The sequence below is a fragment of the Rattus norvegicus genome, chromosome 5 (assembly GCF_021556685.1).
Source record: "Rattus norvegicus strain SHRSP/BbbUtx chromosome 5, alternate assembly SHRSP_T2T, whole genome shotgun sequence".
Classification (NCBI taxonomy): domain Eukaryota; kingdom Metazoa; phylum Chordata; class Mammalia; order Rodentia; family Muridae; genus Rattus; species Rattus norvegicus.
The window spans coordinates 126933115-126959415 of record NC_141538.1 but is presented as its reverse complement, the minus strand read 5'-3'; the positions used below and the strand labels follow the sequence as shown (position 1 = coordinate 126959415).

General features: G+C 43.8%; 1 long non-coding RNA gene across 2 annotated transcripts; it reads left to right on the top strand.

The window, feature by feature from the left end:
- Positions 1–1879: 1879 nt before the first annotated feature.
- Positions 1880–22902, top strand: LOC102547167 (uncharacterized). 2 transcript variants are annotated; one of them, XR_015621024.1, is made up of 6 exons: positions 1880–2257; positions 11169–11288; positions 18569–18788; positions 19891–19958; positions 20646–20729; positions 22123–22902. It is a non-coding gene; the product is annotated as an uncharacterized LOC102547167 (long non-coding RNA). The 2 variants fall into 2 exon arrangements; XR_015621023.1 differs by lacking the exon at positions 11169–11288.
- Positions 22903–26301: the final 3399 nt, after the last annotated feature.

Here is a 26301-nt window from a genome sequence, read left to right as displayed (position 1 = left end):
ATACTTGCTTATTAGTTCGTCTCCTGTGGGTCTTCATCCTGCTTTATTCTTGAACCCCAGATCCACCAACCTTTCTCACACTGTTAAAACATTTCTGATGGCTCAGCAATCAGACTTTCACATACCCCAAATCTGAAATTATTGACAACACTCAGAACTTTTCTCTGCATTCTCTGCCAGCATCTTTTTCCTCAGATCCTGGTGGCTTCTTGCCTAGTGACTTGACAGTGTATAAACAATTTACAGAGTGAATTTATCATACACACACACACACACACACACACACACACACACTTTCTATTGTTCTTAATAAAGGCTATGTAATGGGGTTGGTAACAAAATAGACACCTAGATAAGATTTTATTGAAGAGATAATAAATCCTGGGGTGTCAATGAAGTGTTAGGTGCATCTAATAGATAAAGACCAAAGTAGTCTAACTTGAGGTAAGCGACCTGTCACAGAATACACACCAACAGTATAGGCCAGGACACCTGTCATCCCAGCCCTCTAGAAGCTGTGCCAGAGGGATCTCCAGTTTAAGAATAGACTGAACTACATAGCAAGACCTTGTCACATAACAACCAAGTGTACCATTTACTAAATCAGGAACTGTTGGTGCTGGTGATGCCATGGCGGAACAAAAAGACCATTTAATGATGGAAAGCGAAATGGAGGCATTCCATTTTACCCTGGATTTGCAGAGTTAAGTCAACTAAATGAGTTAGCCACAACAACAACAACAACAACAACAACAACAACAACAACAACAAAAATTGCTTTCTACTAAGATTGCAGATAGAACTGAAGAGGTAATGAGACGAGAGCCGGCCCATTCAGATGGCACATAAAAAGACTCATCAGCAGTGACAGGTTTACAGACCATGACAGAGGAAGCCGTGCTTCACTGAGAGGAGGAAGCAGAGAGAGAAAAACAATGTCTGTGATGAGAACTGGAAAGGAGCCACAAAAGACTACCCTCCCCTCCCTGCAAAAGATCAGATCCTGCAGTGACCGAAAAGCCAGAGTGTCATTTGAGGGTGCAACAGCAACAGCACAGGATTTTTTGCATTCTTTTAAAAAGCAAGTCTTCTTGAGTAAGCCAAGAGTCATAGCCCCTGCCTGTCATCCTGGCCTGAAGGCTGAGATAGGAGATTAAGAGTTCAAGGTCATCTTCAGCTACATAGTAAGTTTGAAAGCCATTCTGAGCTACAGGAGACCTAGTCCTAAAGAAAATAAATATCTTGTTAAATTGGGGACATATACATATGTCCTATTCATGTTCATTTACATTTTTATTTTAACTGCAGAAAATCCAGAAATGTTAAAAAAAAAAAAAAACTTTAGAGAAATTTAATTATAGCCGGGCATGGTGGTGCAAGGCTTTAAGCCCAGCACTTGGGGAGCAGGGACAGGTAGATCTCTGTGAGTTCGAGGCCAGCCTGGTCTACAAATAGAGTTCCAGGACAACCAGGGCTATTACACAGAAAACCCTGTGTCATAAAACAAAGCAACAGCAACAAAATTGCACATATCTTCTTTAGAAACCTAAAGAGAAAGAAGAAACTAGGACTAGAAATAAGTTGTGATGGAGTATCTTAAAGATACGAAGGACTCTTAACATGATTTTTACTCTGTCTAGCCTGAACTCAGACAGGGACATGTGAGCAAACGCACAGCTAATGTCCTTTTGAACTTAGTGTCTATAAAGGGAGAGGATCATAAGTAAATCATGATAGATATTTTGATAGGACTTCTTACTCTCCAGCGTAAGAGCAGATTTCTTACTCTCCAGAGAGAATGTTCGAAGGCCAGGGTGTCTAGAAAGGAAATGACGTCTTAACTATAGTATGAAAGGAAGCAGGCAAACCAAGAACGGCTGCGAGGAGAGAAAGTCCCAGGCGACAGAAGCAGTGTGCAAGCGTCCTGAGGTGCACGAGAGTAAAGCAAGGCAGAGGCACTGAAAGCCACGGCGCTATGAAGTACAGAGTTCTGGAAGCAGAAGAAGGAAAGAGGAAGCTACAAAAATACACAGACACTAGATCCCAGAAGACTATGAACTAGAGGTTTCGTTCTGACAGAATAGGGACCATTAGAACACGTGTGCGGAGAACAGAGCTACCGCTGCTTAGGAAGATCAACCTGGGGTGGCCAGTTTGCAACAAAGAGTTGAGTTTTGTTCTCTCACCTAATTTACAACTTTTGATCCTGTTCCTGTGCCAGTACTGGAGATCAAAGCCAGGGCCTTGCACATTCCACGTAAGTGCTCTGGCTAAGAGCTCTAGCTGCTCCTTATGTTCTTTCTCTCTAGGACTTTCACTTTGATGTCTCTAAATGTGCTGTCTTTATGCCTATCTTTAGTTTGTAGAGTTTCTTGACTGTGTGGCTTGAGGTCTCAGGAGATTTATTATTATTATTATCATTATCATTATTATTAATTGTATTAAGATGGTCTCGTTGTGTATAGCCCAGGATAATCTCAAACTTGTGAACCTGCAGCCTCAGTCTCCTGAAGGGTACCGTCACATACGACTGGATGTTATTTCTTCACGTATTTCTATTTAATTCTCCCCCTCTCCCTCCCTCCCCCTTCCCTTCCCATTCCTCCTCCTCCCTCCCTTCGTTTCTCCCCATCCCTCCCTCATGAGACTTCAGTTACATACATTTCTATTCTGGGAAACTCTAATGCTTTCCACACGACCTCCCTTAACATAATGTCTCATCCTGCAGGCCTTATTACTATCCTTCTGTCCCTTTCTGACTCTGTCTAGATACCTCTTTGATTTTCTGTTCAAGTTCACAGATTTTCTCCTCAGCGGTGTCTTTTCTGTGAAACTGTTTATTGAGTTCTTAATTTAGTTACCGAATATGTAAATCCTTTGTTCGTTTGTTTGTTGAGACAGTCTCTATGTAGTCCTGGATATCCTGGAACTTGCTATATAGACCAGACTGGCCTTGAATTCACAGAGATCCTCCTGCCTCTGCCTCCCAAGTACTGAGTTTAAAGGTGTGCAATATATACGTTTTTAAAGTTCACTTTAATTTTTCATGGACTCTGTATCTATCTTGATATTTAATTCCTCGTAGTCACAGTTATTTTTATATTCTGTGCCTGGAATAGCCATAGCTGAATCTCCTTTAGGTCTCTCTGATTTTCCTCTTGTCCTTCTTATATGTTTGTAAGCACAGTAGAGTTTTGTTTATTTATTTTGAAACTGGCATTGTATCTTAAAAACTACAAAGATGGGGTTGGGGATTTAGCTCAGTGGTAGAGCGCTTGCCTAGCAAGCGCAAGGCCCTGAGTTCGGTCCCCAGCTCCGAAAAAGAAAGAAAGAAAAAAAAAAAACCACGAAGATGATTTTTGTGTTTGTTTTGCCTCAGGCAGGTAATTAGAGTTAGAGATGATTTTTAAAAACCATGTATGTTTATTATTATTTTTAATTATATGTATGTATATACCGACAAGTGAGTGGAATCTGTGTACATGAGTGCAGGTGTTCCTGGAGATCAGAGGCATCACATTCTCCCGGAGCTAGAACATAGGTGGCTGTGAACCTCCTAATGTGGGTGCTGGTAACTGAAGGCTTTTCAGGCCCTCTTTCTGCTTCTCTAGATCTGCCTTCAATTGCTCAGCCCAATGATGATGCTTTTAAAAATCTGAACCTACTTTTAGGTTCTTCTTGGTTCCTAACTGTTTTAATTGTTTATTAGTGTATCTTAAATCACCTCAATATTTGTGGCTTAAAATGCTGATTTGTTATTACTTTTAATTCTCTGGGTTGGTGGAACAGTTTTTCACCCCATAGATGTTGTACACACAAACATAACACATAAATCTTTCTTAAAAACCTACCTCTTCTTCCAGTTACCAGTCAGAGGTAAAGTAAATACACAAAATATTCCTGTGGTTTTTAAAAATTTTTTATTATATATTTCTTTACTTACATTTCAAAGGTTATTCCCCCTCCCAGTTTCCTGTCCATAAGCCCCCATTTCATCCCCTCCCCTCCCCCATACAGGTATTCCCTATCCATCCCCCTTACTGCCCTCCCCCATATTCCCCTGCACTGGGGGTCCAACCTTGGCAAGACCAAGGGTTTCCCCTTCCACTGGTGCCCCAACAAGGCTAGTCTCTGCTACATGTGCAGTTGGAGCCCTGGGTCAGTCCATGTATAGTCTTTCGGTGGTGGTTTAGTCCATGAAAGCTCTGGTTGGTTGGCATTGCTGTTTTTATCGGTTGCAAGCCCCTTCAACTCTTTCAATACTTCCTCTAATTCCCCCCAAGGGGGTCCTATTCTCAGTTCTGTGGTTTGCTGCTAGCATTGACCTCTGTATTGGACATGCTCTGAATGTGTCTCTCAGGAGAGATCTATATCCAGTCCCTTTCCGCATGCACTTTTTAGCTTCACCAATCTTATCTAGTTTTAGTGGCTGTATATATATGGGCCACATGTGGGGCAGGCTCTGAATGGCCATTCCTTGAGTCGCTGCGCTAAACTTTGCTTCCATATCCCCTCCTATGAATATTTTCCCCCTTTTAAGAAGGAGTGGGAGCATCCACATTTTGGTCATCCTTCTTCTTGAGCTTCCTGTGGTCTGTGGATTTTAAGATACAATATCTCAAACAAAAACTCCACTTGGCTACAAAAATACAAGAGACAAGGAAGAAAGTCACACAATGAAACACTTCTGGTGTTAAAGTCCATTCAGCTAGGAGCTTGTCTGGGAAACTCTAATGCTTTCCACACGATCTCCCTTAACATAATGTCCCATCCTGCAGGCCTTATGGCCTGTCTCTTCCTTGGAATGACACTGACTTAAGTCTGAAGGCTCAATCCTAAAATAGAAGCCCCAGTGAGCAAGAGTATATAAAATCTCTCTGTTTTAAAGAAATTTATTTTTATTATTCCTTTTGTGTGCCTGTGTAAATGAATGCCACATTAGTATGGGCACCAGTGGAGGCCAAAAGAGGGTGTCAGGCTCCTGGAGCTGGAGTACATGGATAGTAATGAGCCGGGTTGGTGCCAAAAGCCATACTTGGAAGAACATTATCTGGAGGAAGAGTAAGCATGCTTAACCACTGAACTCATCTCTCTAGCCCCATGTATCTCTCTTTACCTGACCTCTACTGATGATATATTATCAATAAAAACAGATCTTAAAGCCACACCCAGAACCACAGTGAAGACTTTTTAAAAAGATTTATATATTTATTATATATAAGTACACTGTAGCTGTCTTTAGATACTTCAGAAGAAGGCATCAGATTCCATTACAGATGGTTGTAAGCCACCATGTGGTTGCTGGGAATTGAACTCAGGACCTCTGTTTTAGAGATGTCTTAGTCACTGTCCTACTGCAGTAAGGAGAACAACAATGAAGGCAATCCTTACAAAAGAGAGCATTGAATTGAGAGCCTGCTTATAGTTTCAGAGGTTCAGTCCATCATCATCATGGTGAGGATCATGATGGCATGCAGTCAGGCATTGGAGAAGCAGTTGAGAGCTACATCCTGATCTGTAGGTGGAGAGAAAGAGAGCCTGGGCCTGGCATGGGCTTTTGAAACCTCAAAGCCCACCCTGAGGGGCACACTTCCTCCAATAAGGCCACACTTCCCAATCCTTCTAATCCTTTCAAATAGTGCCACTCCCTGGTGACTACACAGTAGCTACACATACCATTCTCACTCAAACCATCACAAGAAAAAAAAATAGAATAATACTCAATGTATCAGCGTTTGGTCAATTCAGATTTATGCCCATTGTATGAGTTAGAAAGGATAAAACAGCAACCAGAAAGCTGATCCCTTTGAATTCACTGATCTGGCATTGATAGGGGATTTGAGGAGGTGTTTTGTTTTTTTTTTAACAAAATCTCAATCATTCCATTTTATCGATGAAGACTCAGGAACCAGATGCTGGAGCAAAAGCCTACTAGTTCAGAGAAGGCATCGAGCTGACCTCCCTCCTTAGCTGATGTTCTACCAGCAATGTCTTCCTGCCCCTGTCTCAAAAAACCTCCCTCAAATGGAATGTCCCTCCTTTCTACTTCCTGTATATCTCTCTGTCTCTTCCTGACTTCCTCTTGCTGTCTATGTTTTCTTCTTAATAATCTTATGCTCACTTCCTGTCAGCTAGTTGCTTGCTCTGTCTCATGACCTATGGCTGCCTTTATTTAATCTTGTTGACACTATTCAAGCAGAAAGCTCTTGAACCCAAACTATCACAAGGAAAAAAATAGAGTAATACTCAATGTACCAGAGTTTGGTCAATTCAGAGCCAGGCCCATTGTATGTGTTTGAAAGGATAAAAATGTACCTTTAGGTGTGTGCACCACAACTGAAAAACGGGTTTTCCCCCCCTCAGTAAATAGCACAGTCTCGGGGTTTACAGTGTGATCAAATATCCTGCAACAGGTGGGGAGGGTGTGGTTTCAGGCTTTTTAAAATGGAGGTCATTCACCACACAATTCACTCATACGAAGTATACAATTCCATGGTTTTAAGCATATTATTTACAGACATATGTGACTATTACTGTAATTTAGAACAGTTTTATTATTGGTTTTCTTTCACCTTCATTCTTGTACATACGTTAGGGACCCTTGAAGAGGGAGAACTATAAAGTATTACTTTTTTTTTTTAAATGACTATAAGTGCTTCTGTCAATTCTGAGCCTCAGAAGCCTACATTTTAAGTCTTTGGAAATTGTAGGTGAGTCTATAATTTCAAAACAGCTTTTTAAAGCAAAATTTGAGCCAATGTTCCCAGATGACCTTTGATTAAGTCTATTCAAAATCAGGCTGAAAATCAACCACTGACTAACAGTTTTCAACTGCTAACAGTTTTCGTGGTGTTTGTGTTAACTTCGTATCGACTTAGTTTTTCAGTTTCTGATAAAACTTGCTTTAAAGGAACAATAAGCTGTAAGTAGTGTGAGCTGGACCCAGAGGAACCACAGGCTAGACGTATTTAAGGCCGTTCCTCATGAGTATTAGCAGGAGTACGGCTGTGTTCAGATTTGCAGTTAGTTCAACGGAAGCATACTCCTCAATAATTTATCTTAAGAGTCTAAAGTACAATGAGAGGAGGTGGGGAGGGCCAGGTGGAGAGGAACCCAGTAGAAAACAAGTTGCTGTCTCCTCATCCCACCCCACTCCCTAAGTAACCGTGTACATCTTACCTGTCCTAATAAGGTGTTGCCTCTCTCTCTGGCTGCCTTTACTTTTTCCTTTCAAGTGTGATCCTGTTGTAGCATGTTTAGAACTTCATTCTGTGTGGATGAATGGAATTGAATTATATATAGCTATGCTAAATTTTATTTATTCACTCATGGTGGATATGAGATCCAATCTACCTTTGGGGGACTATAAATGGTGTCTCAGCAAACACTCAAGTTTTTATGTGGATAAATGTTTGCATTTCTTTCAGGCATCTACTAGGAGTTGAATTGTTAGTGTTAGTTCTGCTGAACTTTTTCAGGGATTACCAAATTGTTTTCCAAATGTGTCCCACCATTTACAGCCCTTCCTTCTAACAGTGTTTAGGGGTTCTATTGGGTGGGGGATGTCTACTTCTGTCTTAATTAGGGTTTTACTGCTATGAACAGACACCATGACCAAGGCAACTCTTATAAGGACAACATTTAATTGGGCTGGTTTACAGGTTCAGAGGTTCAGTCCATTATCAAGTCAAACATGGCAGCATCCAGGCAGGCATGGTGCAGGAGGAGCTGTTCTACATCTTTATCTGAAGGCTGCTAACAGAATACTCACTTCCAGGGAGCTAGGACTAGGGTATTAAACCCCTGCCCACAGTGACACACCTACTCCAACAGGGCCACACCTACTAATAGTGCCACTCCCTGGGCCAAGCATATACAAACCATCACAACCTCTATTTTCTTACTGTTTAAGAGTAGTGGCTATGAAGTGGCCTCACATTGTGGGGTAGCTTTTGTTTGCACTTCTCTGGTGACTGATGATGTCAAGCTTCTTCCCCTGTTCCTATTCCCTAGTTATCTCCTTTGAGGAGAGTAGTCTCATTCAAGTCCTTTGCCCATTTTTGACCCAGATTATTTGTCTTTTATATTCGAGCCAAATATCTTATCAGATGAATGATCAGCAAATTGTCTTTTATCCTGAGAACTGAGGCAATGGTTCAGTGAGCAAAGTGCTTGCGTTTGAATCCCCGCCTCCCATATGGAAGCCGGGTGAGGTGTGGAGTTCCTGTACAGCCACTGCTGGAATAGGGGTCTGACACAGAAGGACCTGGGGCTCTTTGGCCTAAATAACAAGCTCCAGGTTTAGTACAAGACACCATCTCCAAAAATTAAAGAACTGCAGCGGTAGACATCCACTGGCAACTTCAGGGTTCCTCATGCATGGCAGGCACACCACACACACACACACACACACACACACACACACACACACACACACACACACTACCACAACCAAACACATAAAATTTATGATGTTAAAATGTAAAATTAAATGGCAGTCCGATGGTTAACCATGATTTCCATCCATTTCTAGAATCTCTCTTAATTGAGGTGATAATACTTTTAGAGAACTAGTTAGTAATTAGCAGAAAATATTAATTAATGATGGACATGAGTGTGTGAGGTATAGTATGACTGCATTCTTCTGCATGTGGCCATCTGGATGTCTCAGCACACTTGTTCAAAAGGCTACTTTCGCACTTGAATGGTCTTCACCCTTGCCCAGCAGCAGTTAAGCATAGATACATGGTTCATTCTGAAATCTCAGAATTACCCATGGCCATGTATCTTTATCTTTATGTCTACACTGCACCATCCCCACGACTCACTAGTAAGTACATTTACTAGCAAGTTCTCCTATCTAGTGTGACACCTCCAATTTTGTCTTTCACTTTAAAAATGGTTTTGGCCATCTGGATCCCTTGGAACTATATTTTAGAATCAGCCTGTTAATTTCTATGAATAAGTCTTTGTGACTCCCACAAGCCTGCTTTAATCTATAGATAGATTAAGGGAGTTTTGGCACATAAATAACAATAACTCATTTGGCCCACGATACCAGACATTCCCCATTTATTTAGGTTTCCTTTCATCTTCTCTATTGTTTTCAGAGTACAATTTCTCTTGCTAAATTATATCCCAAATATTTTACTTTCATGGTGTTTTTGTAAATAAAATCATTTTCTAAATATTATTTTGAGTTGTTTACTATAAGTGAATAAAAACGTAATAGAACTTTCGTGTCTAGGTTTCGTGATTTTTCCCGAAACCTTGCTGAACTTATTGCTAAGTCCTAATGGTTCCTATAGCAGGTTCTTATTATCTGAATAAAGATGGCTTTACGTCTTCCTTCCTAAGCTGGGTGCCCCTTACTTATTTCTCTTGTCTCCTTCCCCGATGGAACCTTTAGACCAGTGTTGAACAGGGCAGTCCTTCTGGTCTTGCTTCCTGCCCCTGACAGGAGAGGAGATGCATCTGCCTGATCTTTTACCACTGAGCGTCCCATCAACTACACTTTTCACTGTTGTCCACTACCAAACTGAAGGAGTTCCTCCTCCTTTCCTTTTCTGTCCTTTGGTCATGTCAAAATAACCTGTCAAATGGTTTTTTCTCATCTAGTAAGATGATCATATGGGCTCTTCATTTCTTTTGGGTCAGGGTCTTGCTATGTTGTTTAAGCTAACCTCACAATCCTGGCCTCAAGAAATCCTCTTGCTGGCCTTTTAGACTGCTGAGACTATATGCATGGACCACTATGCCCAGACAGCATGTACTTTTTTAAATTATATAGGTATGGTATATTGCTTTCGTTGGTTTCAGACATTAAAGCAATCTTGCATTTTGAGGATAAATCCTGTTTGGCTGTATAATTCTTTATTACCGCACTAAATCTATTTTGCTCATATTTTGTTTCAAAATATGGAGCTAGGGGACTAGGGAAATGGCAGGTAAGAATTCTTGCTGTGCAAATGTGGGGATCTAAATTCAAATTCATAGCATCTGTATAGAAATCAGGTTGTGGGCTGGAGAGATAGCTCAGTGGTTAAAAGCACTGACTGCTCTTCCAGAGGTCCTGAGTTCAAATCCCAGCAACCACATGGTGGCTCACAACCATCTGTAATGGGCTCTGATCCCCTCTCTGGTGTGTCTGTAGTTATATATAATAAATAAATAACTTTTGAAGAAAGAGGATAATATTGCTAAAAGAAACAAGGTTGCTATGAATTTGTGATGAATAATGACAGGGAACCACTGGGGTTTGCAGCCACCAGCCTGGCTCCAGGTGCAATGAGAGACCATCTCAAGGGAATAAAGAGAAAGAGATGGAGCAGGACAGCCCACCTTCTCTGGCTTCTGTGAGTGCACAGAGAAGTATGCCCCACATGTGCATATACCACACACACGCACACACAAATGTATACATGTCTGTCTATCTATCTATCTATCTATCTATCTATCTATCTATCTATCTATCTATCTATCCATCCATCCATCCATCCATCCATCCATCCATCCATCTATCCATCTATCCATCCATCCATCCATCCATCCATCCATCCATCCATCCATCTATCCATCCATCCATCCATCTATCTATCCATCCATCTATCTATCCATCTATCCATCCATCTATCTATCTATCTATCTATCTATCTATCTATCTATCTATCCATCCATCCATCCATCCATCTATCTATCTATCTATCTATCTATCTATCTATCTATCTATCTATCTATCTATCTGTGTGTGAGTGTGTGTGTATATGTGTGTGTGTATATATATATATATCACTCTTAAAGGAATGTAATTTCTAACAAGTGTAGGAACTTTTTCTGCTGCACATGAACAAATGTTTACTCACACCAGATAAGACATCAACAACGCAAACAAGGAAACAACTCTATCCAAGTGTAGCTTGGAGAACCAATTATTTTAACTGTTTTGACATTCACTCACTCATTCATTCTTATGGGCATAGGCTGTTGCAGGACTTTTCTTCTTTGCCAGTTTAGGTACCATGCGTGCCTCACCTAATCATTAAACTCCCAAGAACTTCACACTTGTACCTGGCTCTTGCAAACCACGATCATTGATTTCCCCTCTTATGTTTCTTTAGATGTGCAAGTATGTCTTTCAGACGCTTTCCTTTTTTTTCTTTTCTTTTTAGATACTCTTCTAAACATATAAAATGCCCAGAGGTCAGCATTATAAAAATCTATGAACTGGAAACCTTTGGCCAGAGGAACTTCTAAAGGCCCACCATCGTTTGTCTCCAAAGGCGGACAAGGTCAGGGCTTCACAGCATGAAGCAATTCTATCACTGCTGTTGCTCTCTCAAAAGATCAACTTCAATGCAGCAGTGTGAATGGGAGCGGGTTAGCTACCTTGCACAATCTCAGTCATTTTCCATCTTGCCTCTTCATCCTGGGGCAGCCATGCCTCTCTGCACCTCCAATGGGCTTGGCCAGGCGAGGCTAGCTTTTGCACTGCATGGCCTCACTTACTGTACCTGCCCAGGCTTCTTGGATTTGATAGGCTCTAGGTTCAAGCTGTGGTTTGCTGTTGTTGCCTCTCCAATGTCGCTGGGCTAAGTGAACATCCTCCAAACCTCAGGACACTTTCTTCAGGAGGGAAATGTATACAGCTTAATCTATATATATTTGTGTGTGTGTGTGTGTGTGTGTGTGTGTGTGTGTGTGTGTGTGTGTGTGTGTGTTGGCATGTGCATGCGTATGCTTGTGGGGTGCCTTCTTCAGTTGCTCTCCACTTTACTTTTTGAGACAGGGTCTCCTGCTGAGCCTGTAACTCACCTATTGAGCTAGGCTGGCTGGATAAAGAGCTCCAGGGGCTTGCCTGTCTCTGTCTATAAGCCCCAAGCCCCAGTGCTAGGTTACAGGTTTGCCTGTCTCTGTCTATACCAACCCTCCCCGCCCCACCCCCAAATGCTGGGTTACAGCTTTTATATGTGTTCTGAGGATCTGAACTCAGGTTCTTAGGTTCAACCTTTTAGAAGTTTTTAATTCTCCTGCAAGCACAGTCTTATCTGGCCCAACAATCTAGACATTAAGCACACTCCGCAATCTGCTCAGTTCCCTTTGTAATTCCTGTGCTTCCTTTAATGTCCTCTAGTTAGGGGGCTGGGAGGAGACAGAGACGGAGAGGGAGAGGGAGAGGGAGAGGGAGAGGGAGAGGGAGAGGGAGAGGGAGAGGGAAGAGGGAGAGGGAGATCTTGCACCATGGCCCATGATTGGTCAGAGAACACCATTGGTGTTGGGGCACCCAGTGCATCCTGGTTCACATAGAAGTCCTCATAGCCAGGTTCCCTTACCAGAGAGTTTCTTCTGTGCCTGTGACCTGTCTCACACCGGAGCACTGAGATTACAGGGGAGTAAACTGCACGTGGCTTTAAATGGGCTCCTTACACCTTCAGGCTGAAGTGCTTTATCCATTGAGCCCTCTCCCTAATTTCCAACCCACATTCCTATGAGTAATTCACAGTCTCAATGAAAGAGCTCTGTAACAGACAGGAATGGGTTTACACTGGTAGCAGGGTTGAAATAGAAAGATGGTCTCCTCTGTTTTTTGGCTGAATGTTTGGGGTCTAAGACTTTTTAAAGGACTTGGCCCTGAGCTTCCAGCTTAATTCTAACATGGCTTAGAAGTCTGTTTCCTTCCCCTGATGTTGAGTCACCAGACTGGCTTCATTTTCCAGGGCGTTATGCTAATTATACGTTACTGGAGCTAATGGATTAAATACTAATGATAAAAATGGTAACAAGTGTAAAAGGTAGCAGAGCACCCTGGCTTCTTCTCCAGGGCAGGCCTGCTTGTAACCTCGCAGTCACTTGGCTACTGTTAATGAATAAGCATCACAGTGAGCGTCAATTTTCTGAGCTGTCCACCATGATTTTCTAGTTAATCTCTCCCAGCCATTACTGCCCTGACTTTACATGAAGGGTGGAGTTGATGAATTGGTTGCCTGAAGTCATGTCTGTGGTGAAGCCAAAATTACATTTTAAATGGTATGAATAATAATAAAAATAGAATAGCTGTGATATACCTCACAGTTTTCAAAGGACTTCCTCCCTCATTATTTCCCTACTGCTTACTAAGCTCCCTGGGACAACTTCCTGTTGAGTAGCTAAAGACAGCAGCATAGAACTCACTTCATAGCTGTCTTGGTGAAATGGGAACTTAGAGAGGACCATAACGTCTGAAGGTCTGCACTGTACAAACTTCACTTCCTAGCTCCTCTTTTGGTAGAATTCTGGGATTTTTCAGGCACTACAGAACAATTTACATTTACTCAAATGCATTTTGTGTTTTATAAGGCTTTCGTTTTGTCTTACCAGACCATATAGTGTGTAAATCCCTAGAATTCATTGTTAATAGAAACCTAGTTTAAGAATCAGGCATGCTGGCACAAGCCTGTGACCTCAGCTCTCAGGAAGCTTGTAGGAAACCTCAGAATCAGCTCAAGACACCCCAAGACCAAGCTCTCAGCACAAAGGAGACAGAGCAGGGATTTATTTATTTGCCGCAGAGGGACAGAGGTCAGGGATATGACAAAGGTAGGAGACAGAGGAAGAGGGAGAAGGAAAAGGAAACAAGGGAGAAAGGAGGCAGGGAATTCTGTGTACTCACAAAGCAGTACCTCTGGACAAGAGAAGAGACCGATGTGGCCATAGACAAATGGCAGTTTATAAAGGTAAAAGAGGAAACCCCAGTTTAGAATGAAGTGTTTAATTTTAATTGGGCATGTTAATTAGGTGAGCCAAAGGAGGATTTTGATCCCTGGGCTTCAATGCTTTGATAGCTGGACCTTGGTCAGCTTCTGGAGGAGGAAGTGGCCAAATAAGGGACTATACTTGGGGGGTCTAGCTTTAGGAACGTAATGTAATGTTTTAGTAAGGCAGAGGGAATGGGGGGAGGGCAAGGCCTGCCAGAGCCATGTCTGCTGTGTGGACTGGAGCTCCTTCAAAGCTGAAGTGGAAGACTGCTGTGAATTTGAGGGTGGCCTGGACTATAAGTCCTGGGTAAGCTACGGCTCCATAGCAGGGCCCCATCTCAAGTAACACAGCTCAGTTAAAGTTGAGTTATTCCAAAGACTGCTCCTGCTAGGATGTTGGAATAAAATCTCTGAAATCCTGGGTTGGATCTAATGGCTGCTGTGAACATACACAGCAGAGAAGCATTTCCGCTCACTTTTCTCTCTTCATTTCCTTCCTCTCTCCCTCTCTCCTTCCCTCTCTTGTCCCTCCTTCTTTTCCCTAAGTCCCTTCCTTTATCTTTGCTTGAGACAGGGTTTCAGGTAGCTCAGGCTGGTCCAAGCTCCTTATGTAGCCAAGGCTGACCTTGAACTCTTGATCTTCCTGCTTTTGCCTCCAAATTGTTGAGATTTTCAGCATGAGCCACCAAGCCCTTCATTTCTCAATGCCTGGGCTTGCCTTGACCTTTGTAGACCCAGTATCCACACTCCCCATTTAGTCCTTCTAAGCCCTCTTATAATCCCACCTCAAAGAACGGCATGGTTGGACAGGTTTTGAAAGACACAGAGTCTATGCCTCTTATAAATACAAAAGCGAGACTCAAACAGTTATGTTCTAAGTCACCAAGTTACTAATAGTCAGACCAGAATCGAGAAGCCACTAGACAAGAGGACAGTGTAGAAATGTTTGCTCAGCTCACTGACCACACATACAGAGAACTGTTTCCAAGATATGTTCGTATTCATAGGGCCTCTCCTCAGCATAGGGTTCTGTGGTCATATCACTTGGCTTAGTCGGAAATTCATGATGCAAATTAGAAAATTGGAGACTCTGGAAAGTCCCCTGGGAAAGAATCTGTTTAACCAAGCATTTCTCAAAATACTTTGTTATCCCCCCTCCTCGAGGGATGTCTAATTACAGCCTATGTAATTAGTGTTCCACAGTGACGACACAGTAACAGACAAACAGATGTTGTTCTTTGTGATGGGGCAGTCACAAGCTAGGTCCTTGGCTACCAGTTATGTTTATATTTACATGACTTTAGGAATAGGTATAGTCAAAGGGGGAGACTGGTTTAAACTGGGTATATGGTGGCATGGGGCCTGCAAGCCAAGCATTCCAAAGTGTAGGCAGGAGGATCAGAAATTTAGGACCATATTCTGTCAGCTACATAGGAAGTTTGAGGCCTAAAAATAAAAGAATTTAGAAAAGGCTGGTTCAGGGTCCCATTTTACTATTTAATTGGAAACAATGAACAAGTATAGGGAAGTTCCTTTGGGGCTGGCATCCCTGAACTCTAAAAGCTTACGGGATGGAGTCTTCCCTAGAGACCTCTGTCTCTAAACCCCAAGAGTCAGACTTCTGAGTCCAGGTTCTCAGTCAGAAGCTTATCGCTCTGAGCACCCAAAGCTAGAGGCTTACAGAACTAGGTGATGGCTCTGAGATTTTAAAGCCCGCGATTTACGGCTCTAGATGCTTGACCTTGAGTGTGAACAGCCCAGTACCAGGCAGCTAATGTAGTCTCTCTGACGTTCCTGTGGTAACAAGGCTCTTGCCTTTTAACTTTCAATGGTTCTCTTGAATGTTTCCAGCAGTGGCACGTGCAGATCTCCTTGGCTTTTTGCCTTCTGCAGTGGTCTTGGTTCCTCTTACTCTCTTGCCTTCTAGTCATCTTAGCTCTTTGCTTCTTCTCACCGTTTTTTGCTCTTCTGAAGTCCTTAATAGTCTCCGTCATCCTACCCAGCCAATCTCTGGAGGTCTTCGGCTGCTAGCCGATTCTTAACTGCTGCACAAGTCAAGGACTTAAAACCCCAGGAATCTGTTACCATCAGGCATATCCTGCTCTGAGCTCCTCCTTATTGTGTAAAACGGTGTTTTTTTTTTAGGTAATGCTTTGCCACGGGAGATTCCATTTCACAAGTCTTTCTCCCTCTCTTTCTTGTTTTCTTTTTTTTTTTTTAAAGATTTATTTATTTATCTTATGTATATGACTGCATTGTCCTTGACACACCAGAAGAGGGCATCAGATCTCATTACAGATGGTTGTGAGCCACCATGTGGTTGCTGGGAATTGAACTCATGACCTTTGGAAGAACAGCCAGTGCTCTTAACTGCTGAGCCATTTCTCTACCCCCCACCCCCCACCTCTATCTTGAAGGTGGAAGATGATTGTATGTCTAGTGGACTGGCAAACAGGACCATCTGTCTGTGTAGCAGAGTAAATTGAGACCTTAGGCGCACATGAGCATGTTAAGAGTCACATTCAGGGCAATCAGGTCCAAGAACTTATTATGCATGCCAGACTGAGTGAAGGGTATAACTCCCTCAAATGAACCCCATAAAGTAGTAGATACTTAGCACTGTGATTGCATGGCCCCACTGACCCAGAGTGTGGGTCTCCCAGTAGGTCATCCGACACCCAGAGTGTGTGTGTGTGTGTGTGTGTGTGTGTGTGTGTGTGTGTGTGTGTGTGTGTGTGAAGGACTGGCAGAGAACTCTTGACTCTGCTCAAAGCTTTAGCACACATCAATCCCCTCCTGGTGATGTGGCCCATCTGTCCATCTTCCTACTTGCCCATTTCAACTGAATCTGTTGTTTCTGCCCTGAACTCAGTCCCGCCCCTTCATTTCTAAAGCTGACTACATCTTCCTTCTCAGCCCCAAGTTTTATCCTTCCCTGCATCTGGCGTGGATCTGTTAGGTCATCAATACAGACTCTACACACACTTCTGTCCACCCTCCTCTGAAACCTCTGGAAGTCTGCTATGGCTGCTTTAACTTATATTCATTCTGTAACTCACTTAAAGATAGATAGATAGATAGATAGATAGATAGATAGATAGATAGATAGATAGATAGGGATAGATAGACAGACAGATAGATAGATAAAGATAGATAAATAGATAGGGATAGATAAATAGATAGATAGATAGATAGATAGATAGATAGGGAGAGATAGAGACATATTTTCCAGGTGCTGTGTGATATAAGTTAATATTAGTAATTCATATTGGAATAAAAGAACCCTCATTTGCCTTGGACAGGTTAGAGTAGATAAGATCATCTGGAAAGCTTTCTTGATGATCTATTTTTATTATTTTAACAGTGTGTCCTCACATGTGTCTGTGTAGGTATCAGCTTCTACGGAGGCCAGAATCATCAGATCTTTCTCTCTCTGGAGTTATAGTTGTGAACTGCCCAATATGCCTACTGAGAATTGAACTTGGGTCCTCTGCAAGGGCAGTGCATGCTCTTAAGTGCTAAGTCATCACCTCTCCAACTTATGAATTGATTTTTATTTAATAAATTCTGACACATGAAAAAAGAACGAATGTCTTTATTTATGTCCCGGGCATAGCATGCTCAAGACAAGTCCCTGCAGGTTTATGGCTTTGGGAGTCACTTTTCAGTTGCTTCTAGCTGCTGCTGCTGGGTAGCTAGGGTGGGAAGTCTATGGTTTCCTTAGTGTTGCCAGCTCAGCTAAGTCCTACCTATGACAAAGACCACAGGGAAACAGTAAAAGACAATCCAGAAGAGACTTTTAATGGAGCCAAGTGTTGTAGCACTTGTGGGCAGTATATAGGAAGGGAACTCTCCAGAATCATCTAGATAGAGTAAAAAAACACGCCTGCTCATCAAGACAGAAGAAGAAGACGGTTTGCTTGTAAACAGCTTCTAGTTCCATCCATCACAGCTTGGAGCTCCACCAATCACAAGCTTTTTTGCTAAGTCAGCAAGTTGTTCTTCCTGAGTGAGACCAGCTGCAGTTTGGTGGGGTAGGTCCTCTGCAGTTCACGGAGAGGCTGAAGTGAAGTCTCCTGGAGTCAGGGCAGGATGTCTAGGGCAGTTGTGACTAAAGCAGAGCCTCAAAGCTGGTGCTGCAGCTTCTTCATTGTGATAGTTTCAGACTACTTGGCAAAGAGGAATTTGCTCAGAGGGACTGTTGTAGAGTGTTCAAAGAAGCCAGGCTGTTATGATGATGGTCCAGCCAGTTTGCCAAAGCAATGGTGCCAGATTGACAGTTCTCCACTTGAGGCAAGTGTCAAGGGTAGAGTCTACCAGCTGTTGGTGACGTGGCCCACTGGCTGACTCTAAACAGCTTTGTGAACTTAAAACACCAATGGGTGCTTATAATGAAGGCCTAGTAGGATATCAGCCTTCTCAGTGGTACTTATTAGCACATAAGTCCTTCCCAGATACCCTACGTTGAACTAGGTCTCTGTGATCTGTCTCAGTATTACTATCCCTACTCAACAGACGAGTTTGGGACCCTGGTTGCATGTGGCCAAGGCTGAACAGAAAGTTAAAGAAAAAGGACTGGAAAGATGGTTCAGTAGGTAGGAGCACTGGCTGCTCTTCTAGAGGACCCAGGTTTGACTCCCAACACCTATAAGATGGCTCACAACTATCTGTAACTCCAGTTTCTTCTGCTGGCACAGGCGCACAAGTGCTGTACCAGGCACATATGCATGCAAAGCCACCCACACACATGAGAGAGGGCGGGGGCGGTGTTTTATTTGTGTAACTGGGAAGTTTAGAAACATTGACAGCAATAGTTCCTTTCCTATCTCTGCTTCCAGGTTTCTGAGGTCCCTTCATCCCGTTCATAGACAAACCTGCTCGGAGAATGAGAGTTTATATCCACTCCTCCATGCAGCAGCCAGAAAGGAAAAGGCTTGCTTCTCTGGGGAGGGCTTGTGATAGCCCAGCAAGCCTAGCCCCAGCCACTCACATCCGTCCCTGGCATGGTGATCCTGAGTGATGTGAAAGTCTTATGCCAGTATCATCTCCGGTTACACAGTAAGTTGTTGGTTTTCTTTTTTTTAAGAGTCTAAATGGGTCCAACTCCATTTAATTTTCTCTGTAGTTTATTGACTGAAAAAGCTATAGCTTCCACCTTTGAGGAAGTAATAGTCTGGTAGGACAGTTGGGAGGCCACGTGGGAGGATGGGTGATGGATACAAGAACCGCAGCACTCAGCAGAAGGGGAGATCGCTCAAGGATCATTCTTTGAGGATTATGGGAATCCTTAAAAATCTGCTGAACCCCATGGGTTCTTTTCTGCACACACGCACACACACTCACACATACGCATGCACACACACACACACACATACACACACACACACATAGTGCTTTAAACTTTTCATGATTTTCTTTTTTGTGGGGGGGAGTTGTATTTAAGGGTGTTCATTGTTACGTCTCCAAGGCACTGAAAACTTCAGGCTAAAATTGCTGTTCTGAAGATATACTTAGCTAGAAGAGCCTGGAATGTTGGTGCCAGCAGTGACATGGCCAGTCTCAGACGAGAACCTTCCTGTGTCAGTCATCAGGAGGGTCTGGGCAGCCCATGTGGTGCGAGGGCGTGCTAAAGAAATCACAACTTCCTTGGCGCATAAGTGAAGAGCCTGGAATGTTGGTGCCAGCAGTGACATGGCCAGTCTCAGACGAGAACCTTCCTGTGTCAGTCATCAGGAGGGTCTGGGCAGCCCATGTGGTGCGAGGGCGTGCTAAAGAAATCACAACTTCCTTGGCGCATACTTTGAATCCTGCTAATTCACAAACGCTAAGGTGGGCAATCCCAAGAGCACAGAGTTGTTCGCAGAGATCACCAGTTATGGCTCCTTTTAAAAATGTAAGTGACACAGTCATAGTGATCATGGCTGAGCTCATTTTAAAGAGAAGGAAATACTGAGAGACTTAGAGATTGACCCAAGAGTAAAAGTCTGCACCTGAGTCGAACATGGGCCGTTGGCTGGGACGGTCCTTGCTTTCGCTGTTCTCCCTCACCACATAGCAAAGGAGTAAGAAAATGGAAGGATGGATGTAACTAATACTGCTCACTTGTGATACCCATCTCACTTTATTGTAGCCCGTCTTAACTCTTCACTTGCTCTCCTAGACTGTACCATTCCCACGAGAATGGGGATTATACCTGCTTTGAAAACCACAGCTACAGCCAGTACTCTTGTAAGCTTGGCCCAGGGGAGGCAGAGGCAAAAAGAGTGATGATGATGGTGGTGGTGGGGGTGGTGGTGGTGGTGGTGGCGGCGGCGGTGGTGGTGTTGGTGGTGGTGGTGGTGGCGGCGGCGGCGGCGGCGGTGGTGGTGGTGGTGGTGAGGTGGTGGTGGTGGTGGGGTGGTGGTGGTGATGGTGGTGGTGGTGAGGTGGTGGTGGTGGTGGTGGTGGTGGTGAGGTGGTGGTGGTGGTGGGGTGGTGGTGAGGTGGTGGTGGTGGTGGGGTGGTGGTGATGGTGGTGGGGTGGTGGTGGTGGGGTGGTGGTGGTGGGGTGGTGGTGGTGGTGGTGGTGGGGTGGTGGTGAGGTGGTGGTGGTGGTGGGGTGGTGGTGGTGGTGGTGGTGATGGTGGTGGTGGGGGTGGTGGTGGTGGTGGTGGTGGCGGCGGCGGCGGCGGCGGCGGCGGCGGTGGTGGTGGTGGGGTGGTGGGGTGGTGGTGGTGGTGGTGGTGGTGGTGGTGGTGGGGTGGTGGGGTGGTGGTGGTGGTGGTGGTGGTGGTGGTGGGGTGGTGGTGGTGGTGGGGTGGTGGGGTGGTGGTGGTGGTGGGGTGGTGGTGGTGATAGAGAGTTTTAGATTAACCTGGGCTACATAGTGAGACTCTGTCTCAAAAGAATATGTCTGTGTCCCATCTCTGTAACTAGCTCACAATGGATGCTCAGGAAGTACATCCCTCCCCAGGGTGACTGAAGGACAACAGAGTTACAGGAGTTCCACTTCTGTACATGGTGAGCTGCCGCTATTTGAGGAATTTCCACATGGTGGCCCATCACCCCACCCCTTCTTTTGTCCCTAGCCACTTCCTGTGGTTTCCGTGTCTTCCTAATTCACATCAGGGAGGCCTCCATCTTCCATGTGCGGCGGAGACACACTGATTTCTAACTCCTGGCTGTGTCGGTGTTATCTGTGGAGACCTGAAAGCGCTCATCTCTATAGAGGCTCATCAGGACAGATCTGGGGTCTTGGTCACTTTTCTGTTACTCTGAAGAGTCACGTAACAAGGCAACTTAGAAGAGAAAACATTTATTGGGAAAACATTTATCAGTTCCAGGGGTTAGAGTCCATGATCATTATGGTGGGAAGTAGCAGGCAGGTAGGCAGGCAGGCAGCAATGGTGGAATGGTGCTGGAGCAGTAGCCGAACGCTATCTCCTGATCCACAAGCCTGAGGCAGAGACAGATTGGTTATCCATGTTCGTGTGCACGTGCGTGTGCATGGTAACTGGGAATGGCAAGAGCTGGTTCAAAGCCGGAACCCAGTGACTCATCTCCTCTTCCAACAAGGCAGTAACTCCTGATCCTTCCCAAACAGTTCTACCAAGTGGACAGAGCATTCAAATATATGAGCCTATGGGGGCCATTTTCATTCAAACCACACAGCCAGTGTGATCTCAAGAAATGCATTAGAGGAGCATGGCGGATTGAGGGCAGCCCCCACAGAAGGTAGCTCTCACTACCCCAGTTGAAAGATATAAAATTCTCTTTTACTTCTTTGAGGCCGAGACTAGCTTTAGGAAAGGGAAAGGTTCTCCTTGGTATTTGTCAATCAAACTAAAAGTCCCCAACTGCTTGGCAGCAGGCAGGAATAGATGCCACATCTTTCCACTTGCAGCTTCTTCAAACAGGAAGTCTGTGCGGTGCGATGTACTTTTAATGTCCTGTGGAAGGGCAAGTGCTCAGACGTTGGAAAATCTACACTGAAATGAATTCTTTAAGAGCTACACTAATTGGGTGGCTGTATATGTATGGGCCACATGTGGGGCAGGCTCTGAATGGGTGTTCCTTCAGTCTCTGTTCTAAACTTTGCCTCCCTATTCCCTGCCAAGGGTATTCTTGTTCCCCTTTTAATGAAGGAATGAAGCATTCACATTTTGATCATCCATCTTGAGTTTCATGTTTTCTATGCATCTAGGGTAATTCAAGCATTTGGTCTAATATCACTTATCAATGAGTGCATACCATGTGTGTTTTTCTGTGATTGGGTTACCTCACTCAGGATGATATTTTCCAGTTCCCTCCATTTGCCTACGAATTTCATAAAGTCATTGTTTTTGATAGCTGAGTAATATTCCATTGTGTAGATGTACCACATTTTCTGTATCCATTTCTCCCACCCAATTAGATAAGATGGATGAAGCAAAGAAGTGCAGGCCGACAGGAACCGGATATAGATCTCTCCTGAGAGACACAGCCAGAATACAGCAAATACATAGGCGAATGCCAGCAGCAAACCACTGAACTGAGAGCGGGATCCCGGGTGAAGGAATCAGAGAAAGAACTGGAAGAGCTTGAAGGGTCTTGAGACCCGATAAGAACAACAATGCCAAGCAACCAGAGCTTCCAGGGACTAAGCCACTACCCAAAGACTATACATGGACTGACCCTGGACTCTGACCTCATAGGTAGCAATGAATAGCCTAGTAAGAGCACCAGTGGAAGGGGAAGCCCTGGGTCCTGCCAAGACTGAACCCCCAGTGAACGTGATTGTTGTGGGGAGGGCGGTAATGGGGGGGAAGGGGGGGTTAGGGGGATGTTGGCCCGGAAACCAGGAAAGGGAGTAACAATCGAAATGTAAATAAGAAATACTCAAGTTAATAAAGATAAAAAAATAAAATTAAAAAAAAAAGAGCTACACAAGCGCAGGCTATCACATCCTCTTTAAAAATCTAAGGCGAAATGAGGCACGGCAGATTACCCATTTTTGTAAATGTCGTCCCTCATAATGCTGTAGTGAGGCTTAAAGAGAATGCAGTGTGAAAGGCACCCAGAACCGTGCTCAGTGACTCGGTTGTCTTTGCTCTCGTTTCCCAGCCCAGATCTGAGGGCAGAGCCGCCGGAACAGACGAACCTCCTACGTGTATGGAGCGAGACTGACTTTGGCAGTAAACAACAGAACACTCGACATCCGATGTCAAATCGAACTTTATTTGTTTTAGTTTAGAAGCCCACTCGACTCATGGCTGATAGATCTTCAGCTTTCTTGGCTTTGCCCCTGTGTTTATTGCTTCACAGTTTCAAAATAGTTCCTGGGACTCCAGTCCTATCCAAGAGGGGGAGGGAGAGCAAGAGAGTCATTGGTCCTGTGGACTAAACCCAGGGCCTCACTCATGCTAGGCTAGTGCTCTGTCATTGAGTTATATCCTGGCTGTGTGTGTGTGTGTGTGTGTGTGTGTGTGTGTGTGTGTGCATGTGTGTGTGTGACTATGTGTGTGTATGCATGTGTGTGTAAGTGTGTGAATATGTATGTGTGCATGTGTGTGTGCGTGTGTGTGAATATGTGTGTAAGTGTGTGAATATGTATGTGTGCATGTGTGTGTGACTATGTGTGTGTGCATGTGTGTGTGTGCGTGTGTGTGTGTGAATATGTGTGTGTGTGTTTGTGTGTGTATACAACTGTCTGTAGAGGATGTATACATCAGCTGTCTTGTTTAATAACTTTCTAATTCCTTAGTGCTTGAGACAGTCTCAGTGAGCCTGGAGTTCATGAATTCGGCTACCCTGGCTGGCTAAAAATATCCATGGATCCTCCTGTATCCTTTGCTCCAGAGTGGGATGATAGGCACATGTAATAGTGCCTCGATTTTTATCTTTATTTTGCTTATTTATTCATTTACAGGGTCTCACTATGTTGCTGGCCTGGAGCTCAATATGTACACTGGACTGGTCTTAGGCTCACAGACTCCTGCTTTTTAAAATGTGAATGTTGGAGCGGGAGCTCAGCTTCTCGTGCTTACAGAGAAAACATTCTACAAACTAAAATGTCTACTCAATGTGCCCAGCCTTCTTACTTTATCCTTTGAGACAAGTTCTCATTTGAATTCACTTTGTAGTCCAGGCAGGCCTTGAACTTGCAATCCTCCTGTCTCAGCCTCTGTAATAGCTAGTATTACAGCCCTTTGCCACGAAGACTCCCTCTGCTTGCAACTCAGCCTCACAAAAAATAAATGTTTATTTTTCCACTCTGTCTAGAATGTCTACATAGACGAGGGAGACAGTGGTGAGGAGTAGGTCTTAGATCAGCTGCTTTTTGGATTGCATTTTGGTCATCCTTCTTGAGTTTCATGTGTTCTGTGCATCTAGGGTAATTCAATTACCCTAGTACTACAGCAAAGATTTCAGTATGAACTTGATTTCTCCCACAGAGATGGAAGTTGTGGGAGTTGGGGATCAGGTAGCAGGATATGACTTTCCTTTTTCCCTTTAATCTAACGAGGACATCGTTTACCAGAGCTGGCTCCTCTCTGAGAGCTGTCTGGGTCTAGTCAGTTGGAGAATGAGAGAGGGTCTTATACCATCTTGGGGCAATGAAATCAATGCATAAAGTTATGAACAAACCAGCTTATAAACTCAGCCAGTATCAAGAGACTCCTGTCTGCTCCCGTCTACTGTCCCTGTCTGGTGTTTTAAAAAGGACTGCTCCGCATGCCTTCCCATCAGTATGTCGATAGCCTTAACTTGGCTATGAAAACATTTACCCCAAAGAAATGCTACAGATCTGTCCTTGGATGTATTTGAGTGAGTCAGTTGGTCAACATTCACCAGCACAGCAGTGTGATCAGTTCTCGAGGATAATGACTTGGGAAGAGGCTGAAAGTGCACGAACACCTGGGGCAAGCATGTAGGCACCACAAACCGCCTTTCAGACGCCTTCCAGAAAAACCGCAAGCAAAACAAAACAGCAACAGCAATGAAACTGGTTTGGGTTCACACAAGCACATCAAATGCATTCTGTACCTTTCCTTCTTTCTGCAGGGATGCAAAGAGAAGTTCAACTTCTTTACCCCCTGCTATTAATGATTTATCCCCCACACAACTCTGTCCTTCTCTATTGCCACTACCATTATTAATAAACATCTGTTGTTGATTATAAATATCCAAGACTCAGCTTCTGGGTTTAGCTGAGTGACGTAAAATATGGTCTGTCTGATGAGGAAACGTTCAGCTAGACTGTAGTACTTACAGGAAAAATGAGAGTGGTGTATTCTAGATGCTCCATATTGTCTCTTCACGGTGCTTATCTTTGTATTAAAGTGCACTCACACGCACGCACACACACACATATACAATGTATCTATCTATATATGTACATACATGATTAAATAAGATTTTGTTTAGTGCTATATCTTTATATAGTTTATAATTAAATGCATAAATGAAATAAGTAGTATGGATGGCAGGAGGGGTAGAAGGTAGGAAGAAGGAGGAAGGGACCGAAGGGACCAGGGACTCGAGCCATTGAATCTGCTTTAACGAGGCGCTAGCACTTGAGTGGAACCTTGAAGGAAGGGTAGGCTATAAATGAGGTATCGTTTTGCCAGAGTTGGAACAAACAGCAGTAATGAAGCTATTTGGGTTGGGGTCACCAGGGTGGCAGCCACTTAAAATGCTGTGTCACTAGACTCTAAGGAGGCATGAACAACTCAAGAAGCCTTGTGGTTTGAACAGAGTGTCTCCAACAAGCTCTTATGGTTGAACATGTAGTCCTCAGCTGATGGCACTGATTTGGGGAGGTTGTGGAACCTTCTGTAGGTGGAGCCTAGCTAGAGGAAGTGAGTTTTTGGGAACAAGCCTTGAAGTTTATAAACCTTCTAAATCCTGGCCCCACTTTCTGCCCTGTCTTTGCTTTGGACAGTGAGAGTCATGCTTTCTCTACGGTGGTGGACTTGACTCTCAAACTGTCAGCCAGGACATACCCTTCTCCTGTCACACCACTTTTTTTCCTCAGGTAGCTGGTTACAGCAATATGAAAAGTCACCAAGGCAGGAAGCAAAGGCAGATCAAAGCTGGGAAGGGAACTCAAGATTAAAGGGACAGAACAATAGCTGATCTGAGATCTAAGGGACAATTGTGAGGTTGCAACCTTGAGACTAGGGAAGCAGGAATTGGGGATGCAGTGGGAGTCTGCATGAGCAGAGTCTGATGCTGGGCCTCAGTCTTTCCTCTTCTGTATCAGTCAATCTGTATCAGGGTTCAATAAAGCAAAAAACTGTTACAGTGACTATATACATATATGTAATTTATAATTTATAATATATACCATATATTAAATAATATAGAATATAATTTATATTATATATTCTAAAACAATATTAATATTGAAGTAATATACATTAAAAGAATATTTATTAGAGTGTCTTATAGTCTGCAGTCCAACAATGGCTGTCTCACAACAGGAAGTCTGAGAGGCCACTGTCTACTTAGTCCATGGGTCTGAATATCTCAGCATTCCAAGACTAGTGCTGGAGACCTGGAGGATTATTGGAGAGCTGCTGATCTTCAGTTTATATTGAAATCTTGAAGA